At 41.6% G+C, this 20,806-nt stretch overlaps 1 protein-coding gene across 10 annotated transcripts in view; it reads right to left on the bottom strand.

Moving 5' to 3' along the window:
- The window catches only part of MAGI2 (membrane associated guanylate kinase, WW and PDZ domain containing 2), a 2,755,167-nt gene that overhangs the window by 1,279,262 nt on the left and 1,455,099 nt on the right, over positions 1–20,806 (bottom strand). The window lies entirely within an intron of this gene.

Here is a 20,806-nt window from a genome sequence, read left to right as displayed (position 1 = left end):
TGGCCTTTGCAAGGAAAGATTACCCCCTCTTTCACAAATTACGCACTCCAAATTAGAATTTTACTCTATGAGGTAAAAGACAGAGTAAAGAAAGTTAAAATTGATCCTAGTGGACGCTTCAAGCTTGGTGTTTGGTGATGGTGAATGGGAAGGTTAACTCTTGCCTCAGAACCTCAACTAATGTGCCCTCCTTAGCTGAAGGCTTTGCTGCAGGCCATTGAGAGTACCAGGATTATAAATCATGTAGTGTGATGTGATTTTGCTTTACATTGGGGTGCTGGGGTATTTGCAATGGGTGGGCCTGCTGGAAAAATGTCCTGCTTATGAATTCTATGACCAAGGTCTTCACCTACAGAAGACAGTTCAGCATATTTCAATTACTATTAATGGCTTAAAATGGAACAAAGAGTAAAACAATACATGTGGTAGGCGAGGGAGGAGTAAACTGCAATTTCTAAGAAGAGATAGGTTCCTTATAAAAAGGAATGTAATTCAAATCTTCACATAATCAAGCCTCAGGCCCTGATTGTGACCTGGAGTCAATTTCTAATCAAAAGACCAAGATGCTCAATAATTAGGCCACCCCTGCTGGTATCCCCTTACAGATTTTTGCAGCTAAATCAGTCAAAATCTATCAATAAGGAAAGGGTGGAATACAAGACTGGGTTTGCAGCATTTGGCACATTAAATAATAATGAATTGTTATGCCTCGTTTCCTAGGAAAATATATGGAATAGGAGCTACTTTGCCAGAAAATATCTTTGTCGTAATTGAAAGATGGCACATTATATCTTCTGTTTGTTTAGTGTAACAGTGAGAGAGACCCAAAGTGTATGTGGTTGTGCTTGCACTGAGTTGAGCCGTCTAATTCTTCTTGAGTTGAACAGTGTTTAACATACACATTATTGTTTAGCTCTGGCATGTGTGTCTTGTGTTCCTTCTTTTTTGTGATTTTATTAATTTATCTGTGACTACTCTCATTAAAAATATTCATGATGAAGTAGAAAAGAAAATGAAAAGCCGTGTGAAGTTACAACTTCTAGGCAATAAAGGCTGACTGCTGTTGTATGTTACTGATATGTGATTAAAGTGGTAATCAGCAGTCTCGTAGTTCCCAATACCTCATATTGCGCCCCTAACTAAGGGAGGCATAACCCAGCCACCTTTTGTACAACTCCAACATTTACAGGCTCATCATTACTCCTCCACATGGTATATACTTGTTTACTGGATATACTCGGTGAAATCTCCTCACCTTGTAAGAGTCAAAGGAACGAAATCCGGCTAACGCATGTGACGAACACAGACCCCTTCACCCCCTATGAGTGATGATCCAGTTATATTGGAAGCAATCACTTGTAACCTTTTTTTATCATCCACCCATCTTTCTCCCTACCAGGGCACTGTTTATATATGTTTACCTACAATTACTATTTGTGATGATCAGTGCTTAATTTGTAAATAAAAACATGCCGGTGCTCAAAGGTTTCCTCTGAAACACTCAGCTGCTGCAATTAAATGTGCCAGCATGGAATACTGAGGCAGCGTAATCCTGAAGCCATCTCCGACCTCTTTAATCCATTTACAGCCACTCCCTGCCCCTACAACTCACTCTTGAAGCTCTCTGTTTTTTCCTTTTGTGAGGCTTTTTCGTTTTTTTCTCCCTCCTTCTTTCCCATTTATGTCTTTTGCTCGCAATAATTGTTTGATGCAGAAAAAAAAGCGCCGGCCCACAAAATAGGTGCTGGTGCCTGCACCGGCAACCACCAGCACAAATTAAGCACTGGTTATGATGACCTGTTATGATTGTATATTTATGCTAGGTATGCACAGGGGACAGTATGCCATTTGCAAAATGGAAGAAACAACTTTCAAAAAAGCTTTAAAAAAGTAATTTTTGTTTTTTATATGCAGCACCGTTTCTTTCTAGGAAAATGGGTCGCAATTTAAAAAATAATACTTTATTTAACAGTGATCACAGGCATAGTCCTCCATCTCTGTGATGGCCACCAGTCAGAGAGAGTTGCAATTTGCAACCTACCTCATTAATATTTAAAACATAGGTTTGGTTATGGCACACTCTGATTCAGATTTATATAAACCAAACTATTAGTACGTAGGTCAGTGTGGTAAATTCTGCCCTGGTCCCAAAAATGGGTTTCCAATTTCAACAAGTTTTTTGCAAACAGTATTTTATTCATCTGGTCCTTGTTACTTTCAAGCAAAAATTTTCCTTAATGAGTCTTTATGACTAATATTGATAACAGCAGACATAGGTATCAAACATCCCAATACCCATTTCTATTAAGAGATTGCTTTTTCTGATTATCTATTTTCAACATGTATAAAGCACCCTCATCCCTGAGGGTTTTGAGTGACTGTGTGTAAATATTGTATTTCTATGTGAAAATGGCAATCACTGTTTTTTTAGATATACATTAATGCAACTTTCTGACAAAGGGGTCATACTTGTCAGACTATTTCAGCTAGTAAATGTTTACCAAGGAACGTTTCGCTCTGTTAAGGTATATAAAATATATGCTATTAAACTGGCTAATACTAACACCTGTATTGTACTACACTAGAGAATGAAGTTAGCAGGTGTGCGACGGGTGCAGTAGCACCTGTCGCGATTTTCACTGTCTGCTATGCAGACAGTGAAAATCATGCTGGGGCCCTGTTAGGGGGCCCCTGCACTGCCCATGCCAGTGGCATGGGCAGTGCAGGGGCCCCCAGGGGCCCCACGACACCCGTTCCCGCCATCCTGTTCCTGGCGGTAAAAACCGCCAGAAACAGGCTGGCGGGAAGGGGGTCGGAATCCCCAGAGGTTCAGCCCAGCCAGGGGAAATCCGGCGGGAAACCGCCGGATCCCCTTTTCTGACCGCGGCTTTTCCGCCGCGGTCAGAATGGGCAATGAAGCACCGCCAGCCTGTTGGCGGTGCTTCCGTTGCCCGCGGCCCTGGCGGTCTTGGACCGCCAGGGTCGGAATGAGGGCCTATATGTCTGAAGAGGAAGGGGTGGACATGACGAACATTAGCTTTATTGTTGTACCGTTGTCACTATTCACCAATCACCAACCCAAGTATAACTGGACCACAATCACATGCAAACTGTGGCACTTCACCTAGGTACAGTATCTCGGTAGTAGTGTGGCACTGTTTTTTTATCTTTGTGCTGTTCCCATATATGATATAATAAAACCCACAAGATGGTGAGTGCAGCTGCTTCAAGAGTCACGGGGAGCAAAGGAAATATAAACAATCATGTAAAATCATTGACATTTACAACGGTAAAAAACATGCCTTCTTCTGAGACACAATTGTCCAGCATTGATACACCCTGTGACCTCAGTCAGTGCTATCTGAGGTCTCAGAGAAGGCAAAGAAGGTAACTCGATGCTGACATGTTTGAGGGTAACGAACCATTTGTAAGTACCTGTGGTTCCTTAGCTTCACTACCCACACCCTTACATATTGTGCAAAGGGGCCTCACATGTATGTAATGCTCTTAGCATGTTTTCAGTTAAATTGGTAAGTGTTTTGATTTCATTTTAAATTGATAACCCCGGTCTGTGTAACTTGAATGTGACAGACATTCGTAATAATAGGTAGGAAAGTTAACTGTCTGCCTTCAATACATCCAAACAAAGTGAACTTTTATGTGGCAAATCTATCGGGGTTATATCCACCAAAATAGAGTTGGAGGAAAGGAGATTGTCCGCTGTTTTTGGATGACGCATCTGATGTTAATGTAGCTTTCTTACCAACAAATCTGTGTGACACATAAAACGTCCAGAAATTACCCGACAGATTTGTCGAAAGTGTTGCACCAGGAGGGCAAACACCAGACACTCCATTAAGTATTTTTTTCAAATGTGCTATCTTTCGCATTAATGATTAATGCCATTTTTTGTGTTTTTATGGTCGTGATAAAGCAGTGGTAAGATGAACATGCATTAACACAGCCCAAAATGATTTCTATGCATATGATTTATGTATGGCCTTTCCTGCACCCATGGTTTATTCTACCAGAGGTTTGAGATTGTTCTACTTCATTAAGGATTTAATTTCATTTTAATTTCATATCTCCTGGGGTGGTAATTATTTGATGCTTCCCTGAGTTGAGAACCACATCACTGAATGCATTCATACGCCTTCAATTATGGTGGTATTTGCTTCCTACCAGTCAGAATTTGCTAGATCCGGGCTACTCGTGGTGAGCTTGAAATTACTTGTTTTCTGAAGGTTTAGATTTAAAATTAGATTTGTCGTTCAGACATAATAACTTTTCCAAGCATGTTGAGCCACAGCAAATAAATTAACATTTCGATGTAACAATATACACAAATAGCTTTGAGCTTTTTCACGTCTCTCTCTCTCTCTATGCCTAATCCACCCGCCACTTCCGTCACCTGCATCTTCCGCTTGAATGCTTTCAGAATTAATTATCAGATGTAGAAAGCCATTTAGTGATTATAAACCCTGCGATTTGCAAAATTGCAAAGTGTGCAACTGCAAGATGGATTTAGGTTTGTATTAAACCTTTCTGTTTTGCAAAATGGATTTTGCGACCCATAATGAATTTCAAATAGAAAGCTGTGTGACAGGGGCAGCCCCTTCTAATTATGAATCAGTATGGCATGTGTCAATGGTTAGCAACTGCAATTGAGGTCGCAAAGTATTCATCAGTTACTGACAACTCGAAGGAGTTAGTAACCCGTGTTGGTTGTGGCTGGGGACTTCGAGTCCCAAAGAGACTCGCGCCTGGAGCACCATCATGAGAGGAGCAGAGGAGGCAGACACACCCTCTCATTGGCGGCTTAAAGACCGTTGTGAACTCCCGCCATACGGGAGCCATGCTGCTAGTGGCTGGGGACTTTGAGTCCCATAGAGACTTGTGTCTGGAGGCGTCACCGCAAGAGGGCCGAGGATGCAGAGACACCCCTCATTAGCTCATAAAGCGCATTGTGAACTCCTGCTACATGGGATACATGCAGGCCGCACCCAGGCCAAAGGCAGGCCCATCGGAGGCTTGGCTGGGCCAGCCCTCTTTCATCTGCGACCATGGAGGTCCTCGAGATACAGTTTTAAAGTAGTTTTGTGTGTCTTCATCACTGTGACATGTGGCGATGGATAAAAGAAAATCTGTAGGAGGATTTTTCATCTCACTCCCACCTCTCAAAACTACCTTGATCGATATGATGTTACAAAGGGCTATCGGGGTTATATCCACCAAAATAGAGTTGAAGGAGAGGAGATTGTCCGCTGTTTTTGGATGACGCATCTGATGTTAATGTAGCTTTCTTACCAACAAACATGACGGGGCTCTTATCTGCAGTCTCCTCTCAATCAAATAGTGAGCATGCTCAAGCTGATAATCAGTTCCCCCCCACAGACTCCCCACAGCCACCTGTGATTGCTAAATGGTCCAGGTGGACGGCATGGAATAAATCCATGGAAGATGCTTGCCAGACCCATGTCCTCTGCTGGTGCAGTCATTTTCATTTCAACGAAGATCGCTGAAGGAACGACCACATAAAAACCACCGTGAGCAGTACAATTGTTGGAAGAGTGCATTGCCAAAATCAATGTTATCATACTAGCAGAACTCTTACCTGATGTAGACCGCCTGACAGCCATTGAGCAAGGATTGATTGACATAAAATAATCACAGACCTCAGCTATCCAAGCTTCAAGTATGGGCCACAGGGCTAACCATGGACGGGTGCTTAGTTCAGTCCAATGCAGGTCCTGTGGTACCTACAAGACTCATGATGGACAGCCCTAACTCTTTAACACCCATTTTCAATCAGAGATGTATTTGTCCATTGCGCTGCTTACCTCAGGGTGAAAATATGAGCAACCAGGAGGGGCTAACAAGCAACAAATCTACCTCACTGAGAAAGTTCAATGTCAGTGGACTTCCCTGGAACTACAGCCATCTCGTGGTAAACCTCCCACTTCCATGTTGACCTTGCGTGGCAATATTAACTGGTGTCCCCTCTCTGCACGAGTTGGGATCTCATGAAGTATTGACCACCAAATCACTGAACTAACTTGTACGGTATAAGGACTATCCCTTCTTCCTGGAAAATAACATTCTACTAACTTGTATGGTCGGATGGATTGGCCCAGCAAGTCACCTAGGTGACTGTGTCATCATTAATTTCAAATCTCCAATGGTATTGTAGAGCCCTCTCTTTGGCCAACTGAGTAACCAGTTAGCCGGGATGAATATCGCTTTATTACAACTAGGCTACTTTTATAAACTAACTACTATTCCCAGAAGGATCCCATATTGCTGAAACAAGGGGTTTGTTTACCATCTGTATCTGGTCATGATGTCCATGCTCCCACAGGCACTTTCAATGTCTATATAGTCCCTAATTACAACCTTCTTGATATCTGGTGTGGACTGACTTACCTGTTACATCTGTGATATCCAGACTGCTCCATTTAATGTTAGTGTAACAGAGAGTGGCACTGAAAGTACTATTTATCAGGGCACTGGGAGGGAGTGGCAGACCGATATTAACTATTGTAATTGCCCAACAAAGTATGAATGTAATATTGGGTCCCAGACTGGGACTGAAGTTGTCAGCACTCAAGGAAGAGCAGTAAGAGGGCTACGGACCACTAACTTTTCCATAGATATATCTGGGTGTGATTACAGTATATGCAATACAGGGTCAGAAAAGCAATACCTCTGAGATCAACCCTGTCATAAATTAATAACAAAGGCTCAGTTTTGTCCTGTCAATAGTATGGTGGATAGACATTAGGAATAGTGTCATTCCATCCATTTAGGCTAAAACTATACAGAATCAGAGTGTAACGCCCTATCTAGGTACTGACAGTGATTCTGTCACTAGCCAAACAGCCCCCCCTACTAATCAAGTGTAATGGAATGTAGCGAGGATAGCATCCAAACTAAATTGTCCAGATTGGTATCAATTCATCATTAAGCATGATCTCTGCCTCTTTCTAAAGACTTGGTATTTCAAGGCCGTGTTTCGTGAGGGCTTTGTTAATTATAATCCTGAAGCTTTACCACCAGGCAATGGCAGACCCTCAGGGGGATTTACGATTTGGGTTAGTACCACCCTTACATGTGTGGCCAAGCAGATAAAGGTGAGTTCTCCCGACATTCTATGTATTAGCTTGAGATTCCCCTAGAATGTAGTTTATAACTTTTATAATGTGTATTGCAGATCCGTGGGGAACAAAGCTGAGTCACTGGTTATAGAGCTTCTGAACTCCCGCTGGGCAGCACTAATGGCTGTGGTAATGAAAATAGTGGGGGGACTTAAACTGTCAATTTGAACCGCTCAATGCAAATAGTGACGTTCTCACCCCTGAGGAAGATAAACTGTGGTCAATACCAGAGCTAGAAATCCCCCCATTAAGAAATAGTTCCCCCCGGCACTCCAACTAAATGCACTTACACTTACCAGGGTTTACAAGCCTGTAATGGCAGAATTACATCTGATAGGGAGGGAAATCATACACTTAATCACATTCAAAGCACTATTCTTATCAACTATATATTGATGGATGCGAAGATGTGGTCCTATCTAACAAACATGGCCATAATACCCTGACAAGATAGTGATCACAATGCTCTAGCCCTTGATCTGGAGATGTCAGCTCCGCTTAGCCAAACAAACTGCATCGAGCCACTCAATAGAAGGTTGAGATTGACTAATAATCAGTGAAGAGTTAGGGGAGAGTCATGGCTCAGTCTAAGTAGCTAGTTGTGGCAATCTACAATCAAGTGGCTGCAAGTATTGGGGATTTACTCCTGCTGGACTTGGTACTGGATCCAAGGGATACTATAGATAGGATCAACATCATTCACAATCAGTTGTTCCTGTGATTAAAGAAACACTTCCATGTGGAGACAAAGCAGGTAGTAGGAAGGAATAGTCCCACCTTCTGGTATAACAGAATGTAAAAGCTCCAGGGCAGCACTTACCGCTGCCATAAAGCAGCAAGATAGAACGTTGATACAAGCTATGAGGGTGGCATTTAAAAGCACTGTTACAAGAGAGAAAAGAGCTTGGGAGTTTGGTAAATGGGAAGGACTGCTGGCTGCGGCCAGAGGTGAGGACCACCAATCTTTTTGGAACATTGCGCCCACGGGGAGTCCAGATGGCTATTGCCCCATTGAGAATCATATCGCTGCCCCAGAATAGGTTGCACATTTGTCCAGTTTGTACTCTACACTGGGGGAACCTAATGCTCCCCAAAGAAGCCATCCAGGCCTAAACATAGTACGATCAACAGGACTGATCGTATGTGCAGCGATCCCTCCTATTACAACCCTGTAAATAATGCAATTAAGAAGATTGGTCCTAATACTGCAAAAGGGCTAGATAAGATTCCGGGAGACCTGTAGCTAGATGAGATCAATATCTGGAGGTCTTACTTTATGCTGTACATTAATCCCATCATGAAAGGTGCATCTTGGTCCGGACTGGAAATAATACTGATTTATAAAAAGGATTCCTGATCTCTCCAGATAAACTACAGGCCAATAATCCCTACAGATAGCTCTCAAAAGCAATTTAGTAGGATCATTCTAGACAGGTTACAGGATTGGATGACTGCCAATGAGATACTGACCCCCCGCAAGCTGGTTTTCGTGAATGCACTAGCATTACAGATCAAGTTTTCTGACTCCAGCTCTTATTTTGGAAAACAGTTGTTCTAAGGGGTGTCCTTCTCTACGTGGTATTCATAGACCTACAGTCTGTGTTCGACCTTATACCCAGACCGACACTTTGGCAGGTGTTAGCTGTCACAGGGATCCCCCAAATCCTTCCAGACACTATTATTAGGCTTCAAGAGCATAATTATACACAGGTAAGATGTAGTCAATTGGGTGAATTGACTGATTAATTCCCTGTCAACAAAGGGGCTAGACAAGGCTGTGTCTTTGCCCCCATTCTATTTATGATATATATTAATAATCTGGTATGTTGCCTGGACCAATGAGAGAATGATGCACTAAGCTTGGCAAACAGCAGGGTCCCCTCTCTCATGTTTGCAGATGATGTGCTTTTGCTCTCCAATTCACCAATGGGGTTGCAAAAAATATTAGACCGTCTGGGTTGTTTCTGCAGGGAGAGGGGATGAGAGACTAACATAATAGCACTAACTACATGGTGCTAAACCCCTGTCATTCCAGAAGACCTAATCGCATGTTAAAGGTGACCCCTTTGGAGCGTGTGCATACCTTTGATTACTTAGGGATCACACTAACAAAGGAGCTTGACTGGCAAGGCTTAAACTCGAACAATCTACTTGGGGAATAGTGAAAATGCATCGAGGCACCCAATTCTGTCCCAGCTCTCTGGCCCTTCAAATCTACAATCATCAGGCCCTGGGAGCAGCCCAGGGCTACTAAAAAGTAGTTCACAAGCCTGATGGGAAACAGCGAGCATCGCATGTTTTCAGTACTTGGTTGCTGCGCTCGAGGAGGGGTAACCACCCCTATTCATAAGGTCGATATGTGACCTGCTGTCACTGGATGTTTGGTAATTGCTATTAGTACATAGGTCTCATTGCAAAATCAAGAGAGGTCGCAAAAGTCAGTGCACAAGTTGCAACTACTTTTTGCGACCTGTCTCAGTACATCTGGCCCTAAGTTTATATGTTCCACCTCAAATTCTCTGAAATCATGCTCTAAGTTTTGTATTGATTTAATTGCTGAAAATATGAAAAGCATATTTCCCTCAACCTTTTGTGAGTACTTGCTAAGGAATGTTTCTGTGAAGCACATCATATTTGTGGAAAAGTATATTGCCTTATAGATGAGCAAAATACTAGGGGCATTGGCATTTTCCATGAAAAATGTATTCTAAAAGAGCTTTGCAGAGGTGAGATTCACAGAACTTCTATAATTTATGAGCTGTTCTAACACTTGTTCGTGCAGGACTCTTCCAGCTCAATTGCATCTCCCTTGTATCTCTGGATTACCCTTTCTAAATCAATATGGATTCGGTTTTAGAGTTCCCGTTTCCCTGCTCTACCTTACAATCGTTTACAAACAAATATAAGTGAATAATTTCAAATGGGGTAGTAGCATGATTTCCAACCACTTAGCACAATTTTCTAGTATTTTATAACTGAAACAGTCTTTCCTTAAGCATGTGCATTAAAACATCTTCACTCACAAAGTAAGAGAGGGCTATGGGAAGGGAACGGGTTATAATGTTCTCTTGTCTTTTGATGTTATTTATTCTCCTGAGGTGTATTTGAATTTGATCGAGCCTATTTCTCATTGCCATTACTCATCTCATAACAAAAGACAGGATGCAAAGGAATACACTAGCTCAAGCAGTCAAGTTTACAGGAAATTGTTTCTGATGATCAATGGCCAGAGGATAGCCAAGGATTATTCTCTATAATATTGTGAGCCTCAAAAGCCATTTTCAAAAGCTATATCATAATCCTCCTACACAAAGCCTGTAGCCTGACAGCCAAGCAATGTTTTCACTGGTTCAGCGATATGAGAATGTGATGGCGATTTGAGGAGAAACCGGAATTGAAGTTAAAAAAATTCAAAATGTAGTGGTTCAAACACAGACACTAATTTCAGTTAAATACGATGTAGGGTGAAATTTAAACCATTCAAATGCTGTATATTGATAGCAAACTGGCAGATAGCATTAAGATGAGACTTAAACACTTCGGAGCACCCCTAATACCTTCGGAGCACCGCTAATCACAGTAAAACACCACTAGTTACAATGGACACAGTAAACTGCAGGCCACTGCTTATCACATCCCAGCAAAGACAATCATATCCAGCACACCTAGGTGCATTGAAGCACGGCTAATCACTTTAAACACATTGGAGCATTGTTGTGCACATTGGCACACCACTACTAATCACACTAGAGCACCACTAATCATATTAGTATATCTAATGACATTGAAGCACCCCATCGCATTAGAACACCCCTTTCACAAATAAATTTAAGCCAATGAGCACACTTACTGGACACCAACATAATCACATATTTTAGGAGCTGAGGTATATTTGCACTTACCATTCCATTTATTAGAGAAGGTTTAAGCTGTACACGGTAGGAATATGCACACCCTTAATTTTGTACAGAAGGTGTTTTATGAAACTCAGCTTTGTTTGTAGGTGGAAAAGATTGTTGTTAAAGAATTAAATAAGAGATTTCTCATCCATATAACTCAGTGTGTCAGTGCATGCGCCCATGATAGAGGCGGACCATTTGAAAAATCCTTTTGGAGCACCTTGTTGGATGATGTTGAGGACTGCTTAGTTTCCAATGTTAGTCAGAGGGGGAGGATCACGCATTCTAACAAGAAAAGGGACTAAGCATGTGTGCGCATACTTGTTGTTTTTTTTTTAAGGCCGACCTGTGGCCATCCTCCGACATTCAAGCAGTCTGGGATTCATTTGACCAATGAGTGAGTCCTAAGGCCATGCGTCAATGGTTAGGACAGCTTACAAAACACCCTCAGGTAAGCACAGAGGCCAGCCTCTCCTAGCTGGTGTGATGTGAACTTAGTTGAATAGACGCTCCAAAGTCTGCATTATTTTAACACAGTGTAGGGCACAAGTGTGCATACCTTTGTATTTTTTTATTTTAAGCATCCACAATCCCTCAAGATGTATGGATTACATGTAATTTGCCCCAAAGTCCCAGTTACAAAAATCATCTTGTTCCACATTTTTTTACAATCTGTGTTTGCTCCCTGAATTAAGTGAGGTCCGTTTTCTTATCACGACTGCTATTTTACCTAAATAAGTGTGGCATCAAACTCTTGAAAAGAAACAACCCCCCTTCTCTTTACGCTGCCTTTCTCCTCACCATGTCCGCTTATAGATGTTGGCATGGATTTAAATAATCTACTCCTGACGACTTGCTCTTTGGTATCCCTGGCTTGCGCTCATTTGTCTCAGGAGGTTCAGGAGGCAGAGACATGAAGAGAAAGTAAACAAAGATCTGAGAGAACTATTTAATGACTGTGGTATATCTTCGTGTCAACCTGCAGGTTCTTTAGAAGAACATAAATTAGCTGAGCGTCATAGGGTGTCTAATGATCAGATTTACTTACGGAAATTGCATTACTCTGATCTTCTCTTCCTTCTTTCAGGTACATTACAGGTACAGGTACTTTAGAGGAAACTCTGCCTCTTTGTAAACAGCTAACGAGAAAAAAAACAGACCTAACCCTCTCCATGCTGCCCAGCACAAGAACACACAGCTTATAAAACACGAGATGAAGAAGGAAAAATCGGAGCATTGGGATTACCATATGTAATCTGAATATTACCTTTGCAATTTGCTTCCTCATCCATGAGGTTAGATTCAAGGACATAGCAAAGCCACAATGCAGCGTTGTTAATAAAGAAAAAACAGCACAGAGGTGAAATAAAAAAGCATGCAACACACATGTTGAATGAAATTACCAAATGTTTCAACTAGATACAGCTGACAGAACTCTAGTACCAAAATAATAAGGATTCTGACAATGAACATCCAGCCTCTAAACTTTAAGATGACACGAATGTGGAGGGCACATACCAAGTGGTTGCCACACAGATGTCCATTAGGGAGACTCATTCTGCCTCAAACCTCAAGATAGTCATAATTTTGTGAGAACGTCCTTCAATAGGTAACACCTTTCCTAAAAGATCCTAAAACATAGAGATGATTGATTTTACCCAACGACGGTGGAAGATGACAAAGCTAACCGCTTACCTGCTGGCCCAAAATTAACACACAAGTTATAATCCTGACAGAAAGATGAAACCCTGCTCACATGCATGACACAGACAAAGTGTGCAAATAGTGCAAAACTATCTATTCTGAAGATAATGGTTTGGAGGAGAACACTGAATGAATAATCACTGCTTCCCTGTAAATCTTGGGAACAAACCCTGGATCCAGAGGAAGAACCATTTGGACAGCAAATCCACAAAAGAGGGGAGCTTGAAATGTGAAAGATCTCAGACCCCCTAATCTTGGTTCCAAGGTGACAGTGACCAGAAAAAATGCCTTTAATGTTAGAAATGCAAGTGATACCTTGTCTAGTGGTCCAAAGGAAGCTCCCTGAAGCCCAGCTACAACAAAAGGCAAGTGACAAGAAGGAGATTTTCTTCTGTTTGGAGTCTGGACCAAAGAAAATCCTTTAATAAGATGCAGAGCGATGCCCTGAACCCCACCAAAATGCAAAGGCTCTAATAGTTGATCATCATTCAGTTTTTAAAGTGGAATGCATCAATACCAACAAAGCAGTTGAAGAATTTGTTTGAGTACAACTGAGCCACATTCCCAAGAGACTAATCCCTTCCCTATATGCCAATTTTGAAAGGAGCCACAATGATAATTATAAGCTTTTTGTGTGGAAAACCTCTTACATGCCTGAACAGCAGAAACCACAACCACACGTGAATCCAGATTGTGTATACATATGCTTTCAAACTCCATACTGACAAGCACATTCACAGTAGACACAACTATGATAGGGAAAGAGAGTGAAAAGGAGATAGACAGCCGGCAGGAGTTCACTTAAATAAAGGCAGCTAATTCAAAAATTAGAAACCACAACTTCTGTGGTCAGAACTGGGCCACTAATATGATTTTAAATGGTATCTCCACAGACAAGCTAGAACCCTGGAAATGACTGGAAAGAGACAAAAGACAAAGAGAAGACCCCTCGGTCACATACAAATTAGGGTATTCATGCCCTCAGGCACTCTCTTCCTAAAACCTCAAAGGTAACACAGGGAGATGAGCACAGGTTATGGTGGCAAACTGGGTTGCTGAACTATCTGCAAATATGACAGAACACTGTCCAAGATGAACAAAAGTCCTGCGGTGAGGAAACTACTCAATCCAGGGAAACCACTTCACTACAATCATGTGGACCGCTGACAATGCTAACAGGTTCTCCTCTGCCCACAGTCGTGTGTGGACCTCACTGTCTGCCCTGTTGTAAGTGCCCCATTAATAATTCACATATGCCTTGTTGTTGTGTTTCCTATTTGCAGGACCACACATTTGTCATGGACAGAGTGGACAAAAGCATTTACGGCATGGAGAATAGCAGAGCACCTTCCATTTGAAGGAATGTCATAGTTCCTTCTTCTTCTACATGCCTTGACCCCATGGTTGTACACTATCCCAGTCCTGAGGCAACCACTGTCAGAATGACTGATTACAAGGAAGTCACATAAAATCTCTCTCTATTTCACCAGGTTAATCCACCAGAGAAGTTGCTGGGCAATTTCATGAGTCTCCTGATTCTTAAGCTCATAAAGGTGAAAGGTTGGATCCCACCAACAGAGAATGTGTTTCGACACTGAGCCTAAGTAGAGAAATGGCTGCTGAACTACAATGACTGTGGAGGCTGAGGGGAGAAGCATAGAACAAGAATAAACATAAGTATCCAGAATCTTTTAGAAGGAAAGAATCATTCTATGCTCTCTAAAGAAGGGAGAATAAAACACATTTGATCCATTAAATCTTCATCCAACTCCAAGCAAGATTTGACAGAAGAGCTAGCAAGTATGTCAAGTGTGAATAGATTTGACAAGCATTGTCTAGTGACAAAGGCATAACTTCTACATCTGTCTGGAATCAAGCCCTGATAAGGTGGGGCCCTGTGTTGGATCCAGTCTGGACGTCTTCAGGCTGATCTAGAAGATCAGAGAGCACAGCATGTTTTGAACACACTCCACATTAGCCAATGAAAGTTGAAATAATATGCCAGTCATCTATTTACAAATATGAGCTATCCAAAGGGTAGGACTGGCCTATAGGACAATCAGGTTGTGTCTAAAGTTTAGGTCTGATACATCAGTGTGTGGGCCAAGGTTTTGTAGGTTATGGGCCTGCTTTTTTTCTTGTTGGCAGTTTTTACTGTTAATTTGCCTGATATCACCACGAACATTGCCTGTAGCAAGCCCAAATGCATGTAGTCTCCTTGAAAAATACCTGTAAAACATGTCTTTACAAGTTCAAACCTGCCATGTTTGGAAACATGGGCAACGTTTGTAGCTATCTGATTCACTAATGGGGGCCACTTTTATTTTGGTCCCCAGGCCTTTTTCTGTCCAAGTCCAACCCTGGCCATCCAATTGTGCAGGCAAACCACAACTAGAGCAATCTGCTTGGAAACAACTGTTGGGGCCAGTTTCAACCCTAAAGGACAAACCTATGACTCGAAATTAAGCCTCCTCTTCCCTCTCTGTACAGCAAATCACAGGACCCTGTGATGGGGGCGCCACATGTGAATATGAAGCTAGGTGTTTTCAAGTCCAGAGCTACTGGAAATTCTCCTCGTAAGATCATAAGAAAAACTATTGAAGAGTGTTGATTCGGAAGTGGATAGTCCTTGCAAACAGATTCATCCCTTTGAGATCGACAAGACTAAAATGCCCTGACTTTTTTAGAATCCAAAAAAACATGCAAGTAAACTCCCTTTCCTTGCTGCTCTTTGGCAATAGGAACAATGACACATTTGTCCAGTAGGGGTTGCATTCCTAACAACAGGCCCTCCTCTTTCACTACTAAATGAACTTAAAGGGTCAGAAAAAGGCCGGAATATGGAGGCACTACTGAGAAACAATTTTGTAAGTGTCTTGAACGTTATTTAGGTCCCAGGCATCTAAAACAACTTATTTCCACATGTCCAAAAACAATCTGAGCCTTCCTCATACCTAAGGAACACGGCCTGAAGTTATAAAACATGAAGGTCAAGAAGGAGCTTCAGAGGAAGTCCCCCAATTCCTACCCTAATATCACTGGCACCATGTCTGGAAGGAATGTGGGCAGCATAAGGAGGATGACGGAATTAGTCCTTTAATTCAGAGGAAGACTTCAAAGTGCCACCCTTACCTCTTGAAGTTAAGTTTCAAGCCATGCTTTATATTCTTGAATGATTTGTGACTAAAATCTTCATGTTGGGGACCAAATAAAGACTGGCCAAGAAAGGGAAGGTGAAGAATTGCAGCTTTCTGAAGACCCTCTTCCTTCTAATTGTGGGTCCACACATGTTGTCTGCCCACAATTAGGAAGCTCTAGATGAAATCACTATGGCTCTCTGAGTGTCGGAAGAAACAGCTGCCTGAAACTGTTCAACTCCATTCTGGCTGGGAACTGTGCATAATCTTGGCCATACAGGATAGTAGTAGAAGGAGAATGGATGCTGCCATCCAATCCCTTGGAGGCGTAGGCTGAATAAGTGCAAAAACCTCATAAATAGATTGAATTGGCCTTATATGGGACCTATCTACCTTGCTGTCCACTACATCTGAACGGATGGAGTCCTGTCCGTGACCACTGTAGATCTGCCTGAAAGACAACTGCCACGGACAGGGATAAGCCTCAACGTCACAGGATACATACTAGCTAGGAAGGCCGGAACACTTGTTTTCTCCATCTCTTCCACTCCTGTAAAATTGCATACTTAACTTCAGGAATCAAAGACAGTGACACAGCTGTTAAAATTAAGAAGAGTGCAAAACTAGTGGACTGAACCATCTGAGGTAATGAATGCTGCTCCAAATTCTCCCTAGGGAACAAGAGAACCATGTCTAAACCCTCGTTGTCCACCAACCCTCCTAGAGGCTTAGGAAAGGTTAAAGTGTCTAAATCCTGACACACTGACTGCCATCACTGCCATCAGCCCCTGGGGAAGCACACTAAAAAGATACATCCTAGAGCCTGTAAGGCAGGAAAAACTGAGGTGAAATGGGCCATGAGCCCGTGTGTAGATTAGTATGGGAGAGGTTGGGTCTGTTTGTATCCTTTATTGGTACTGTTTAAATGGTGCATCCTCTATTCTATGACCTAAGAAGAGGAAGAAATTCGACGAGTTGATGCTCCATCAGCTTCCCCTGGTAATTCAGTGATGTCCGATGCTGTTTTTTTCTATTCAAGGGCTCAAAACAGGTAAGGATGTCACAGTGGCTCTCAAACTCGAAGCAGACATTATTAAATAAAGGAGCATAATAGAGTGCCTATCACTTTTCACTGTTAGCAGTGCAGGACTGGGTAAACAGGACTGTTATTGTACATGCTGGGTGTCTGTTTCAGCCCACACGTTCTACCTGTGTACAGTTGTTTGATCTAGAACTGAGCATTTCTCAAGAGCACACATTAATGACAGACTAAGGCACATATAAAGTGTCTGACTGCAGGTCATAGAGTCATTTTCTTTCGTACATATTGTTATTATGCGGTCACTAGTTGCTAAAACACAGTGCAGACTATTTACATATTTTAACAAGAACCAAAGGATTTAAAATACTAATCCAGACAGCATTTTTCAGTCCTATCATTGATCTGATTTCGATTCTGGTGACTTTTCATTTATACACCTCAAAGTGTGCAATACCCAAGTAACTAACAATCCTAATAAATCAAAGTCATGGGGAGCCTCACCCAGCTCGCTGAAAGGTGCTTAGTTAGGAAAGCTCGTGTTTTAAATTGGAGAAAATCTGTGGTCAGGATTCCCACGACCTATTGAGCATACACACGCATTGTGTTGCTTCCGGGTTGCAGGGGCACCACTCGGCAGTCAGTCCCTCACGAGGTCATCAGGCCAGTGGGTTAGAAGCCCACTGATGTAAAGATGGAGGCGCCTGAGAATTAAGCACGGTTACTGTCAGCAAGCCTGGAGTAACCTGTCATTAAAATTAAAGGTTTATTAGTGATGGAACGTGAATGGAGGATCTTCATATTATTTTGCTATAAGCCTCTGTTTAATGAGCAGGAATGTGAATGGTCATTGGCGCTACAAAAAGTGCAAGACAGAGATGCTGACCTTGTTTTTAAAATACTTAAAAATGCACACATTTTGGGGCAGCTAGAGTTAGGTGTCTTTATCAGTGCGGTGCTATTTTCTGAACTTGTAAACGCACGTAAAATCTCTTATTTAAATAATCTGACCTCTGCTTTTTAGAAGCAAGTATGGTTTCAATTTTTGCTAATTTAAGACGCTCGTTTTGCCTTTGCTGTTTAGTTACATCCTTCAATCTGGAGTTTTGAAAAAATTGCTTAAAAGCATGCGAGTGTCCCTTACTGAAGCTAACAAACTTGTGACGTCATATGGCATGATGTAAGTTAACTGTCACTTCAGCTAGACCTATTTCAGTAAAATGGAGCTCTATTTGCAATTTAGGTCCATATTTATACTTTTTTTTGCTCCGCGTTTGTGTCATTTTTTTACGCAAAAGTGGCGCTAATTTACAAAATACAATTGTGTTTTGTAAGTTTGCACCGCTTTTGCATCAAAAAGCATACTGGGCGCAAAAAAAAACTATAAATATGGGCCTAAGTGTGACTGACAGAGAGGTAAACAGGTGTACTATGTACCTAGAGAAGAAAAATATTATGCATACTAATAAAAGAACATTAAGCCAAGAACTCACTTTCAGAAAACTTTGCTGGGTTTGGATATCCGCGATGTCCTAGGGCCTTAGTCGCCTTTGCTCCGTACATAATGCATTCACTCCTGCTTTCTAGGGCAGTATATGGTAGCAGGAGGTTGGCACGACACCTGCAGTCACTAAGAGATGCGAGAATTGTTATCTATTGCATTATAGGAACATAGATACAGTCCAACCTGCCCCAGCTGTATCAATATATTGATCAGCGATTGGTCTAGCACTCAAGAAAGTGACATCCAAATCGACATCTCAGTGCCTTTAAATCAAATCAAGGTTCAGCAAAACGGTGGGATTTTGTACACCAGGAGATATTTAATTAATCGTATAGTTATCATGTTGAAAAAAAGCAACAAAAACCCAGTGCCTCATTTCGTTCCAAAATATAATTTGTAGAATTCGTATGGTTTGAAGTATTTTGTTTTTATGGAAAATTATCGTTTTGCTGATATAATTGTAGATGTTTTGGTTCATGAATAGCAGCCTTAATCAGGATCTAATTACACCCCACAGGGACCTCAGGTAATTTTGTAGAAGGTCTGGCGTGATGGATTAGTTTCATAAGTTTACATACACCAACTGGGGAACCTATCTTTGCAATGACCTATAATACGGGATTGTACCATTAACATGGACCAACGTGATTTCCATTACGGAGCTCTAATCGAAGCAAAACAGAGCTTGATAAATAGGCAGATCCAATTTAGTGTTCACAGGCACACGGCTTGATAAATGATGCGGAAGTCACTTTAATAACCAAGGGCAAAACATAAACGGCTCTACAGGAAGCCGCGCATGGGTATGAATTCAATGTAGCTCATTTAGACAGCCTTACAATATATTCTGCAGGTCAGGTCTTGCTCTCCTCCACAACAAAGTATTTGTTTTATTCTCAGGTATAAGGATCTGGTCGAAATGAATCAGACCCATGCATATTATTTACATTTAAGAGTCGTGGTTTGCATTTCCTTAGACACAGGGTGTAGATGCATACAGCATGATGAAAGGTAAACAACAGGATGTACACCTGGGTGGAGGGGCCCAATTCAGGACCAGGTGAAGCTTGAATTGCACAATAATAGATCGAACACAAGTAAACACATTACATTTGACTCCTATAACTTTACTTATTGCGATTGTGTGGTTATAATGCTACTGAGGACTTAAGACTGAATATCACCAAGAGACATGGTTTTTTAGTCGTCTACTGTACCTCAAATCCATACTTTTTTAAATGTTATTGCATGTCCTGTAGCTCCTCATGCAAATTAAGAAATCACCCATAAAATGATGCCTAAATCTGTGCAGGAGGCAGGCATACAGAGTTCTACAAGAGTGACACCTCCCTCCCTTCCCAACTGAAACTAGGCAGGAAGTGCTTCAGATTTCTAATCAAAACTCTGGATTTGAAAAGGAGTTAATAGTCTGATGGCACCCAATTGTACCACAAAGTAAAAGCTCAGCAGGATGCGACCATCACATGGACTGCCGACAGTCAAATCAAAAGCATTAGGACTGGAAGAAGCGATCTCTTATTAGTCTCTGGAATTAGAAATGTGTACTTATTGCTAGTACGCGCACTTGGAACTTGAGTGTGGTCAATTAACTATACTGTGCCATCTTTGCACCTCATGAACACTATTGTAAAGTACTTTTACCGCTTGTTAAAAAAAAAACTGTATGTTTTCCTAAAAACATGTTTTCTGTGTTAAGGATAGAACTTTATTTTTTATTAAGAAGACCTGGCTCCATGATTCTGTTAACCCTCACCACTGTACTTCCCGAAAACTATAATACAATGTAAGCCGACAGCCTAGAAGTCATACGTAGTAGCATTGCAACTATTTTCTGCTCATTTCTTGTCATGTCATTTCATATTCCCCCATGTTAATTACCCTGAGCTTAACTTTTCTCTCAGGGGAGAATTTATCTAATCTGCTCCGCAGTCTCTGGTCCACTCCATGAGGAAAGTCTTCACTTTATTGGACCTTTTACCCTTCACTGTCTCTCCTTCACTATTCTAACCGATTTGAACATGCAGTTCGAAGACGCAAAAGAAGACCAAGTTTCTGCCTTCACTGAATCCTGAGAAGTTTTTGGGTTACCTTATACCTGAAGTAAGCCATGGACTGCTTTGCTTTGATACCCTGAAAGAGCCAAGTGTATAATGAAGGTAACTGATTCCCAGTCCAATTGTGGATTTATGACTTGTGAAGGACTCACATCTTTTGTAAACCATAACCTAATTTCTTACAACACATATAACATGTTTTCTCTTTAAATAAGCTTGCTTCCATTCACATTGCACAGCTTGTTTGTGTGTGACAGCCTAATCCCATACTTTGTATTTACTTTGCCTATTCTT

This window comes from Pleurodeles waltl, chromosome 4_1 (assembly GCF_031143425.1).
Source record: "Pleurodeles waltl isolate 20211129_DDA chromosome 4_1, aPleWal1.hap1.20221129, whole genome shotgun sequence".
In the NCBI taxonomy this organism is placed as follows: Eukaryota; Metazoa; Chordata; class Amphibia; order Caudata; family Salamandridae; genus Pleurodeles; species Pleurodeles waltl.
Note: the sequence above shows the minus strand (reverse complement) of the source record. Positions and strands in the feature narration are given on the sequence as shown.